Here is a 12793-nt window from a genome sequence, read left to right as displayed (position 1 = left end):
TAAAAATGTTAAGGTTTTAAACAAGTAGCTTGACTAATACAAAGTGCAAGTGCAACATTCAATTTGAAAACACATGCACGTTACCCCCTATTTAACATTGGCGCATTAAACAGCTCAGGCATATTTAATCAGGTACCAGGCACCGCTGCCCCTTCCCCTTACTCTTCCTGCTCCTTGCTTTCTTCCTTTGTATCAGTTATGCCGATTTTCTCTTCTTCCTCCCTTCATGTTTGTGTTTTTTAATCTCTCTTGCTCACATACAATATCTGACAAGAAAAAATAAGTGCTAGTCCCCGAATATTAGAGGCTGTGGGTCCTACCTGCAGCCACTGGCTAAAATTAAGCACTGAGTTCACCTTAAAAAAACCATTAGTTCTTAGAGAAATATGCATTAAAAACACAACTCGATTGTGCGCATATAAAAAAGGCAAAGTGCACATGAAGTAAAGGTTTTATTTGTATTAAATGCAATATCATTTATAGTGAATAAATCGGCATAGTGATAAAACATGCACAGAGCACAAACGTGTGAAGATAGTGCCAGAACAATAAAATATAAAAAAACAATTGACTCAGAAGAATTAATAAATAATGTGCTTAAAAGTCAGAATATGTGCCAAAAAATAACAATGATTTTTTGGAGCCTACATGGGGTCATCTTTAGAACAAGGGTATTAGTAATTGCAGTTGAGGCATGAATAAAAAAATGCAAAAACGTGTTATAGACGTACAGTGAGGCTAAAATAGGTCCTGCATTGATTTAGGAAGGATTAATAAAGGGGCCATATTCAGAATTTGTTCCTGCCCCCTGTAAGGTTAAGAAAAATTATAAATGAAGGCGGCATAAGTAACCTCAAAACCACCTGGGGACAAAGATAAATCTTGAACTACTGTGCTCGCTATCAAGTGAATAAAAGGAAAAATTGAAAAGGACAAGAGGTGGGGGGGGGCACAATGAGAGAATTGTGGTACTCTACGAAGTCAAAATTATCAAATGAATTTACTGCATCCAGAAGAGAGGGCAGCTTGTAGAAAGGATAGACAGAGTAGCTTTGCAAGTTTGCAAATAACCTGTCTTTCAAAATGGCTGCCATAGCCTTCAAGCTATTAAATTTAAAATTGGCAAGCTAGTAGTGTCAAGAATAGCTAACAATTAAAATAAATCTATCAAATTGGAATACGAAAGGTGGGCAAACATTGTTTTGGTATCGGGAGTACAAGCAGGTAAATAATGTTTTCGAATAATAACTAAAGATACAGATTACATTAGTCAAAACCATTAGAGGGAAAATAACTCAAATTGCTCAATATCTATATCACAAATGTATGGCTAATAAGCAATATTCAATTGTTAACAACAGTGCGCTGTCAAAAAAGTGAGGCAATGCAGTCATTACAACAAGCATTCCTCCTTGTTGTGAAGTCTATTGTCTATTAAGTGCACTTTGTCGATCGAAATGCATTAATTTCTGATCAACTACCAGGTAATAGCTACATCTGTGTACACTCATCCTTTCACTTTTGTGTGTTCAATGTGCAGCTCTAAATGGTCAAGGGGGTGCCCAGACATATATCACATGCTCTCTGTGCCACTGGAACCAAGCTACACATCATTGACGAGCTCTAATCAGGGCAAAACCAGTCTTGTGTTCCTTGTGTTCCAGTTCAGAAAGGGCCTGTTTTGGCATTTCAGGCAGGACTGTTCCTATTGGAGCATAACTGAGAATGAATTGCATATTACTGTTCTGAGGTGGTATGGTGGACTAAAGTACAATGCTTTGCAATGCTATCATGAGTGATAGCCAATTGGTTACACTTATTTCTAACATTCCTCCTATTACCATTTGTGTTTTTGATGTGACGCCCTATGCCCCCAAAGATATTCACAGATGTGGGTCCTGTGCTTTTTGTGTCACTGGAGCCAAGATACACCCAATAGAAAAGGCTCAATCAATGCAAAACCAGTCTTGGGCTGCTTGTGATCTATTGCTAAGAGGACCATGCTTGGAGGCTGAACTGTTCACCAAGGGCTGCAATAAAACCATGGACACTGTAATCAGCTCCATGGAGCACCTCACCTTCATGCTACAAATCACAGCCAGTTTTACCTTGTGCGTAACCTTCATATATAAACTAGCAAGAACCCATGCCAACTTCTCCAGCGACATGACAGACTTCACCACAACCCTCATCATGAGTCCAGAAACTTCATTCTCATAGGAGACCTTTACTATCACATGGAAGACTGCATTGCCCTCAAGGAACTCTCACATACAAATCCAGAAAACCACGCGTGCTGCCCTTACAGACCACATCAATGCCGGTAACCCCAAGGAAATATTTGCCATTGTCAAAGAGATCACTGTGCTTGCATCATCCTCCAAAACCCCATTACAAGATACCAACAACAATCTATCAGAGTTCTGAGACAACATCCCATCCATATATAGCAACTTCAACAAGCAATGGGACCCTTTTGACCTTGCAGAATGTCTCCCCATCTCAGACCAAGAATGGATCCTGACCATGCGAACTGCCATCAACATAGACAAAACCACTGCCTCCATGACGTCCATCCACTCCTGCACCCTGTCAGACCCCTACTACCACCACCTTCAATAAGGGCTTCACCTCCATCAGCGAAGCTCTCGTCCCTACCTTCAATGCCTCCTATTCCCAGACACCTTCTTGGAAGCTTGAAAACATGCCCCTGACACAACATTGCTCATGAAACTATTGGCATACCTAAACAAGCTCACCAACTACACACCAATCTCCCTTCCACCATACACAGGGTTTGAAGAAACTTATTAACAGATTCCTCACCAATTACCTCATCAACTACCAGCTCCTAGATGCCACACAATCTGGACTCAGATCCAACCATAGCACAGAAACAGCAGTCATCACCACAACAGATAACATACGCATAATTCTGGACTGAGCACAGAACATGGACTTTGGCCTTCTGGGCCTCCCTGTGTACTTGACCATGGTATCACACCCCCCCCCCCCATAATCAAAGGCCTACATGAGATCAGCATTCAAGGACCTGCTCTCCGCTGGATCTACAGAAAATGCTCAAATGGTCGGCCCAACATGATACATCTTGAAAACCCATAAACTCATCTGCAGAGTATCTCTAAGGTATCCCTCCGCCGCAACCTCTTTAACACATATATGACTCCACTAACAAATGTCATCCACACCCATGACATCAAAATCTTCTCATGCGTTGACCTCTCCGAACACATACTGTTCCTCTCAGACAAAAACCCCAGCACAAGGAAAAAGTCCGTCGCTTGAGGGCACCACCTGGTTCAAGACCAACTGTCTCAAGCTTAACTCCAACAAGATAGATGATAAAAGTAGCGATCTTCAGAAAAGGCACCTCACCTGGGGGTTCCACCTGATGGCCGGCTCACTTCAGACCTACACTTATCGCCACTTCCCATGCCAGGCTCTTCAGGGTCATGATTGACAACAAGCTGAACATGTCTGCTCAAGTCGATCCCGTCACAGCGCCCTCCTCCCGCACCCTGAGGAGGCTGAGAAAGAACTGACCAACTCCAGAAAAACCTCCACCATGCATGCCGTCTTCATCAGCAGGTTGGACTACGAGAACACCCTCTATACAGGAATCATCAATCAATTCACAGTAGACTATTTATCATTCAGAAAGCTGCAGTCAGACTCATCCTAGACTTTCCATGCAGAACTGACATCACACCACCCTCCACTGACTCCTACTGGCTCCCAATACACAAGTGCACTCACACCTACATATTCAAAGCACTACACAACACAGGCCTAAACTACCTGAACAATCACTTCTCTTTCCATCAGCAAGCCAGACCCCACTACTCAGACAGACTTTTACTTGCACACAACCCGCACAAACACAGAAACAGACCCAGAGGTTGAGCCTTCTCAAAAGTTACGTCCAAATGTGGAATGACATCAACTACACGTTAGAGTTTCCTCCTCTCTACTTGAGTACTGCAGGAAGCTGATGAATTGGCTCTTCGAGTACCTCCCCCTTGCCCTCATGAGAGACCTGTACACCTTTTCAGTACGGAAAACATACCCTTGCGGGTGATAGTGCACTCTACAAATACACATAACATGGCACACAATATAACCTATTAGTGAAAGACTGATTTGCACCTGACTGAGTCTAATCTGAGGTGGCATGATGGGCAAAAAAACTATGGGTTTGAATGCTCCACTGAGGTATTGCCAGTGGTTAGACATTTTGCAAGCATTCCTTTCATCACCTTTTGTGTGTTAATTGATCTAGTCCACCACAGTTGAGGGTCAGTAGCCCCTGTTTGCCTTGGGTCCACCTGAAACGGATCCAACAGAGGTGATGTAGAGAGCTAGATTCTAGAGACTTGTGAAGAGATTGTTAGCATTGGTTGGGGCTAGAAATGTGCAAATGTATAGTGGGAAACTGATCAAACAAATCAGGAATAAGAGGAGGTGTACATGAAAAAGTATGTGAAAAGAGAAGTAAGTAAGGTATGCTTTAGAATCTTTTTTATTAGGTTAGGTACCAGAAACTAGAACTGGATTAAATGATAAGATTGATTTAGGCTTTTGAGAGAAAACCCTAAATGATTTGACAGATACAGAGGACAGAGGAGACTGCTGAATGAGGCATTGGTGCAAGTAATCAGGTTGGAGGAAAGGTTCAAATGCATAGCTAGGTTGAGAGTGAAATTGCTGGCATGCAGACAAGTGTGAGAAAATTATAGAAATTCGATATCACAATACACAGATTAATTAAAAATGGTACAAAAGTAACTTGAAATACGGGAAAAAGTGATGCATTTGGGGGAAAATGTTGAATTTATTGCAGGCTCTTTGGCATTACATAGATAATGCTTGAAAGACAAAGATGAGCATGTCTGTTGATTATTTGTTTCACTATGCTTGGAGATCGGTGTTGGTGAAAGAGCATTATGGACCATGGCTAAAAGAAGTGAAGGTTCACTGGAGTGAAAAATGCGAGTGCTCCCTATAATAAAATGTATAGACATCTGTAACAAGATGTATTTTGATGAACTAAGGACCTAAATGAATGGAGATGTCAGTGGTAGCTGGGGGAACAGGGATGACTAATGTTACATTACTTACCGGTAATCTTCATTACCCCAGGTCCCGTTGTCCTCGTCCCATTCATTAACTAATTGGAGATAACCATCTCCTAACAGAAAAAAAGAGCAGAGGCATGCTGGGACCCTAATACTTCCCCTCCCACTGGGAGTACATAAGCAGTACTTACCCAGCATCCCGTCTGTACAACCAAGCCCAGACAGGAAGGCCGGCCGCCCGGGAGGGAGGGAGGGGCGTATGAATGGGACGAGGACAATGGGACCTGGGGTAATGAAGATTACCGGTAAGTAATGTAACATTACCCCCAGGTCCCTTATGTCCTCGTCCCATTCATTAACTAATTGGAGAATACCAAAGCAGAAAACCGGCCTTCCGCACCCCCAAGCACACCCAGGAAACCACAACAAAGCAGCAACCCAAGGGAGCACCGAGAAGGATGAAAAGGGAACAGCAGGAAACAACCGGTCCGCAACCCAAAACAGGACAGCAGGAGCAAAACAAGGACCGGAGACAACCCAAAAACAGAAGGCCAGAACCTCCAACAAGGAGGCCGCCAACCAGAGAAACTCGAGACAGGGCAACCTGAACCAAGACCCAAAGGACACAGCCAAACAACCCCCCAGAGAAGGCCGCCCGGGCACAGAACCAAAGGGAAGGCCCACAGGACACACCAGCCACAAAGGCACCGACCAAAAAAAGGGGGCGAGGAGGCAAAGGCCGGAAATCGGACAACCCCACGAAACCGCAGGACGCGGCCCCCGTCAGAAGGCCAAAAAACCCAACAGGGCAGGAGGCCACCAAACAACCAGGAAGGCCACCGAACCCAGAACAGCAGGGGAAGAGAAGGCCAACACAAAGAGCACAGGCCAGAAACGCCCCCAGAAGCACCAGCCGAAAGCCGACCAACAAAGGAAAGGCCAACAAGACCGGAAAACGAACAAGCCCAACCTGGGCGAGGACAGAGCCACCGGCCACAGCCCCAAGAAACCCCCAACCCCAAAAGGAAGGGAAACAAGCAGGACGGGAGGTCAGAGCAAGCGGGGAGCAACTAGCAGCCCCCCACACCAGGCACAGAGGGCAGAAGAAAAGCAGGTGCCAACATGGCAGAGGACCGCACAGGCACCCCACACCCAGGCCAAGCAAGCAGCACGGGCAGCAGCAGCAAAAAAACAGCCACAGGGCGCACAGCACCCAGACCAAAAACCCACAAGGCCCGACACCCGCAAGGCCAGACAGAAGCCCAGAAACCAGCAGAAACCAGGGCAACAAACGCCAAAGGAAACAGAAATACAGGACCAGAACCAAGCAACCGGACCACGCAGGAGGGTCCGCAGGCCCAACCAAAACCCGGGAACAAGCCCACGCAGCGCACACGGCACAGCAGAAGGGCAGGAAGGAACCGGGAACCCCCAGCACACCACCGCCGAACCACACAGAAGGCGGAAAAGAACAGAGAAAAACACCAAAGCGGAAGCCAGAGGAAGCAGAGAAGCAGAGGGCCAACAAGCAGAAGACCCCAGACAACCAGCAGCCAGGAGGGAGAACCCCACCGAGGCAAGAGCACCACGGAACCACACCCCACCCGGAGAGAGGGGGGGGCACCCAACAGCACCACAACGGGAACCAAGGCCGGAGAAACAAGGGAGGCAGAAGCGAACCAGGAAACACACAGCAGAACACCCCCAGAGCTGGCAAAACAGCCAGGAAGCCCAGGAGGCACAGCCCAAGGACAACCAGAACAAGCAAGAAGCCGCAGACCACCGGAACCAAAGGACCCCAGAAAGGCCCCAACACAGGCAAAAGAAGACCGCCAAGAACCGCCAGCAGGAAAAAGGCCCCGACGGACCCCCCCAGGGTGCGGACACAACAGTAGAGCGCCCCGCCAGGACACAAAGAGAGCCCATGCAAGGACGCAGAGCCCAAAAGAAGACCAACATGCAAGAGCAGAAAGCCCCAGCAGACACCCAGCCAGCGCAGACAGGCAGCACGGCCCCAAGCCACCAACCGGGAGAACAGGAGACCCGGAAAGGGGAATAACAGGAGCCCCGCCAAGGGCGCGGCAACAGCAAAAGACAGCCAGGCCCAAACAGCAGCGGCAGGTACACCACGACCCAAAAAACTCCAGGAACCAGAAGCCCCCGCCAACCAAACCCTCAAGCCGAAGCGAGGAAGCGGAGGTGCACCGCAAGCAGAGCACAGGCCACAACACAACAGGCAGCCCGCAGCGGAGGCAAGGCCACCCGGGAAAAAGGGGCAGAAGCAGCACAACCAATGCCAGGCCACGACAGCCACCCAGGAGACACCCCAAGAAGGAGGTGCCGAGGAACAGAAAGAAAAGTGGGGAAAACCCGCTGCAGGCAAACAGGAAACCAGGGGAGACAACAGGACCCCCCCCGAGCCAAAACACCGACCCACGACCAACCGGTGGTCGGGAGCTGCAAAGGAACCAGAAGAAGGGGGAAAGAGAAGTGCAACCCCAACAGGCCGCGGCCGAGGAAGCGTGAGGCAACCCCGACACAAGAGCAGCAGCGGGCAAGTCGGAAGCAAGCAGGCAGGAAGAACCCAACAACACAGGGAACCCCAAGAGCAAGCACAGACAGAGCCAGTGAAAAAATGGAACCAGCGAACCACAGGAGCGACAGGAACCGGCGCCAACCAGAGGCAGGCCACCAAAAAGAAGGGAGAATGCCAACATTCCAGAGAAGCAGCAAACAAGCCCAACAGAGAGGAGAAACCCCCAACAAGGCCCGGAACAAAACTCAAAAGCACGCAGGACCAGGGGCAAGGCCCCCACCCGAAGGCAGTGACCCAAGGAAGAAGGCCCGCGGGGGAAACATAAACACATCCACCATGCAGACCATGGCAGGAGAGCACCAGGGAAAACCCGGGACCCCACCACACACCACAAGGGTAGGGCGGAGGGAAGCCAGAGACCCGGCAACCAGCAAAACAGAGAAGCCCAGCCCCAACCAAAGGCGCACCGAACCAGGCAGCGAACGCCAGGAGCAGCGCAAGGAAGAGGAGCCCGCAAAAAGCGAACCAAGAAGAAGGGAGACAGCAGCCCATACAGGACGCACCCCAAAAGGAGCGTCACAAGCAAGAGACCGCAGAAAGCTACCCACTCGGAGCAGACCAGCCCCAGCAGAAAGCACCCCCAGCAAAGCCGGCAGAAGGGAGCAACATAAGCCGAAGCCAGATGCCAACCCAAAAGGCCAGCGAAAAAAGAAACCAGCCACCAAGCAGCAAGGCAGGAGCCAGAAGGAGCGCCCCACCACCAAAGGTACAAACCCTTCACCAGAAAGAGAAGGACCCCGACATGCAGCATGAACTGACCAAAGACAGAACAAGAAGCCATGCCCCCCACCAGCCCCGGAACCAGGCAGCCCAAGGAAAAGGCAGCAGCCCAGCACCAGCAAGCAGGGAAGCCGGGAGAGCCCCGACCGGGATGTAGCTCAGAGGCAGAGTGAATGCAAGCATGAGGTCCCGGGTTCAAACCCTGGCATCCCCAGGAGACTCCCGTAGCCCAACAACCAGAAGGGCCAGGAAAAAGAAAAGGGCCAAGGGAAAAACAGTGTCCAGAAAAAGTCCAGCAGGGCGCAAAAGCCAGCCACCGGAGGACACACCGACTGCAGAAACAGGGATCGAACCCCACGGCCAGGGAGAACCCAAACGAAGGCACCGGGAAGAAAGGAAAGGCCAGCACCGCCCAGAGGGCACCCCAATACATACAGCAGAAGAAAAAGCATTAGTAGCACCACTTCACAAACATCATGGTGCAAAACAAGCTCAATGCGTGCGTCACCCATCCAGTAGCTCCCACATAAAAGCAGAGTGAAAGTGCTGCACAGAGACAAGCGAAGCAAGCCAAATAAAGCTGCCCCGCCCCTAGCACTTCAAGTTCACCAGCGTGCACGAGGCACAGCCACATGGAGACTTTGCACAGACATAGCAGTTTCTGTGCCCAGACCACGGTGAATGAAGCGAGGCAAAGGAGCGAACAAGCAGCGCACACACCCCAAGCTGCCGCCACTGCCGCTGAGCACTGTAATGTCTGTGCTCTCCCAACACCGACACAGAGAGAGAGCAAAAGACACCGCAAAGTGGGACTCATACGGAGCGGGGGCCGGAGCATCACGAACAAGGCCCCCAGTCAAACAGCCGGCTCCGGATCCTTCTCAAACACCCAGCGCTCAAAACATCCAGCGCAGCGCGTCTCGCACCCGGCCAAGCTCGGGGAGATGCGCACAACGACCCGGAAGCCACCGGGAGGTGGCGCACCGGCCGCAAAGGGCTGGTAAGAATCCGAGGAACACCGGCCAGGAAGAAGCCATGCCTCCCAGCAAGCCAGGCAGGCCGGAAGGTAGACACACCAGGAAACAGCACCCCTGCCCGCGAAGCCAGGCAGCCGGGCAGGGGGAGCAGAGAAGAGCCTGCACGCCACCCCAGCCCAGCAGGAGCAGGGGCAGCAACATTAACAGCATACCAACAGTCAATACTGTCGAAGACAGAAAAAAAGAACAGATGGGATGCTGGGTAAGTACTGCTTATGCACTCCCGGTTGGAGGGGCAGTATTAGGGTCCCAACATGCCTCTGCTCTTTTTTTTCTGTCGGGAGATGGTTATCTCCAATTAGTTAATGAATGGGACGAGGACATAAGGGACCTCGGGGTAATCCATGTGAACCAGGTATGACAGTAGGGTTTCAGATTGTAATTTATATCTGGAAACAGACACGGGGTAGTGTCCATGGGGAATATGAGGGAAACAACATGATCAACAGTGTGAGGAACTAGTTCGGGATTTGGCTCAGTGCTGTGTTGTCTAATGAATGTGACTTGTCCACACATATCTTACATCAAAAGGTAATCTTTTATTACTACTTTGAAGACACAGCCAAAGACCAGCCAATAAGTTTTCTTCATAAACATAAGGAACTCCTTCAGGATTTTAATGAGTCATATATAAAACAATACATTAAGATATACTTACATAGAATAATACTAATTTATATCTTTCAAAGCCATGAATAAATGCCAAAACATTACAAGTTATATTGTGGTTCCTATGTATTCTATTTAGTAGACTCCACACCTATATTTTTCTCATTGATAAGCACTAAAAGTATATGTAATTGCACAAGATAAGCTTTTAATACAAGGAAATTGCAATCATATTCAATTCCCATATATAAGTAATCAATGGATCCTGAATTTGTTCAGTTAATGTTTGAGGGTATAACCATATATTTTGCCAAACTGAATTTACCTTTGACATCATTTTTATGTGAATTATGAATTGCTGATTGGTGCACCTAAAAGATAGAATACATTGTATATATGAATTTTAAGCTTTTTGAGTTACAAAATTACAGGAGCTGCTCCTTCAAATAATTGCACACTCTAAGGAGCCGTAGGTTAAGCACATCTAACAATTGAATATAATTATACTTTTCTTTGTAATGTTTGGAGGTCGTGGAAGGTTATGATGAACAAATCCTTTAATGTTTGCTGCATCAAACACAAATATTTGAACAAACCCAGTCCACCTGCCTTGGGTGGGAGAGGTGTGGCGCAGCTGCCAGATTGGCTGACTCCGAAGTGCAAGGGTCACGGTACAAATGTTGGCCGCAGCTCAGCTCAACAACATGTGACTCCGCACAATATCTTCCTGATGGCCCCCCAGCACCTGGATACCCTTAGGGGTGATAAGTTTGCACTTTACAAATGTGGAAAATAATACATTTTAATAAAGAATGCCATAGAACACTGAATTCTTGAAGAAAGGAGAATATGCAAAAATATGATTTGCAATTAATTTCAGACAGTGTGGGTTGGCAAATATCAGAAGCATTGGATTATCGGAGGTACAGGTACATTTGTAAGTTGCAATCACTTAGACAAGCGTTATACATTGGGGACTATTCAGAAATGGATTCTGTGGAGCATTTAGTAATACATCTGAAATCTTTGGGAATTAAGCCCAACACATCTAAAATGTTCTGGTAGTATTCATATACAATTTGTACAAATAGAAATGACTGTGTCTTTTTTGTATTTTTGCTTACAATTAATTGGAGGTTTCATGGCCAATTTACAGAGTTATGTGAATGTTTGTAAAAGACTATCCCTGATGTTGACTATACATTCTTTGATTGAAGTAATTTGAATGAAGAGCAACAATATAATCTTGTGCCATAAAATACTGTTCATTTTAGTAGAGGGACGCCTCAACCATTCATGAAACTAACCTATGGCATTCATACTATTTTGAGTAAGTGCTGTTTAATGGTCAAATAATGGAAATCAATTAAGCCCAAGAGAACCAAAATCATGAAGACGATTGAAAAAAAAAGTAGAAAATAAAGAAAACTGCATATTAATAGCAGGCAGCAGCTTTGTTACCAAAGAAAACTGTTTTATATTCAAAGAATACCATCTGAATGCTGTTTTTTAATGAACCGTTAAATCATACCTCAGCAGTGAATCAGTAAGAAAGTTTATTCATGTATACTTCAGCAGTGTTTAATGTATCTTTATTACCGTTTTGCAAATAAAAATCATGATTCCATCAAAATGGGAAATTGAGCAACAAAAGTTGTGATAATGGGTATATTGATTAGAAGAAAATTAACATATTTCTGCTTTTCCTAATGTTAAAAACATTATCAAACCAGGAAATTATATCCCACCTTTGATCCTTTCTTGATTCAGATTTGTATCTGTTTCCATTACAGACTTTATTGCAGCATCTTAAAATGTTAACATTTGTTGTGGGTTATAACATTGCATTTTTAGTAATTCACCAACAATTCATGTTGGGAAGAGTGGGGACATGCTCTGCAACACAATACATGAAGATCATAGGGACATGTTTTGCACCATCTCTTTATTACACAGATTGCAATTGTGCATAAGTATGCAAACATTCGCACTGCCTGACAAAAACCAAGAGTACAGTATATATGAAAAAACTGTGCAAAATCACATTGCCACGTGTCGGTGGTCGAAATGCTGGTCAAAATGCTGATGCAGAATTGTTCTCTATGTAGTCTGACAATCAGTTCTTCAGCAGAAACTAAAATATTCCGCAAAGCAAAATGCTTCGGGGGTCGAGAGGAGATATGTCTACAAGATTTCTGTGTGAACAGTCTCAGCTTGTTTCATTTGCACTGCTGCTGCAATGAAATCTAATCATTTCAATTAATCATCACTGTAAAAATCATTGTCGCTTCAGTAAACAATATGGCGGAAAAAAGAAGCCGGGTTCGTGCTAGAACTGACAACATGTGATATTTAACACTCTTTCCCAAAACCTTGTGTGAGTACCTTTTGCATGACCACACACTGAGTGCATCACTGCACACAGTTCGAGCTTACACGGCTCGAGCATTGTGGCTTGAACTGGCAGTCTCATGAAAATGCAAATCCGCTTCCCAGTTATCTATGAATTTGAAATGAGTCTGAATTATCATGTTTGCTTTCAATTTGTGCTGTCAGTCACCACAATGAGTTTATTTGCCATCTGGAAATTGAATGAAATTATAATTCACCTCGGAATATTCTGCCTTCTTGAAAAGAGCATTTTTCAATCAATAACGCACACTTTAGTTTCTTTCCTCATCATTGTCTATTTCACAACGGCTCATTCTCCATCACGACTCCCAAGGGCCAATGAT

The 12793-nt window shown here is 46.4% G+C and overlaps 1 protein-coding gene across 3 annotated transcripts in view; it reads right to left on the bottom strand.

The window, feature by feature from the left end:
• The window catches only part of ADCY1 (adenylate cyclase 1), a 1411272-nt gene that overhangs the window by 1276013 nt on the left and 122466 nt on the right, over positions 1 to 12793 (bottom strand). The window lies entirely within an intron of this gene.

The sequence above is a fragment of the Lissotriton helveticus genome, chromosome 4_1 (genome assembly GCF_964261635.1).
Source record: "Lissotriton helveticus chromosome 4_1, aLisHel1.1, whole genome shotgun sequence".
Lineage (NCBI taxonomy): Eukaryota > Metazoa > Chordata > Amphibia > Caudata > Salamandridae > Lissotriton > Lissotriton helveticus.
This window is presented reverse-complemented; position numbering and strand designations above follow the sequence as displayed.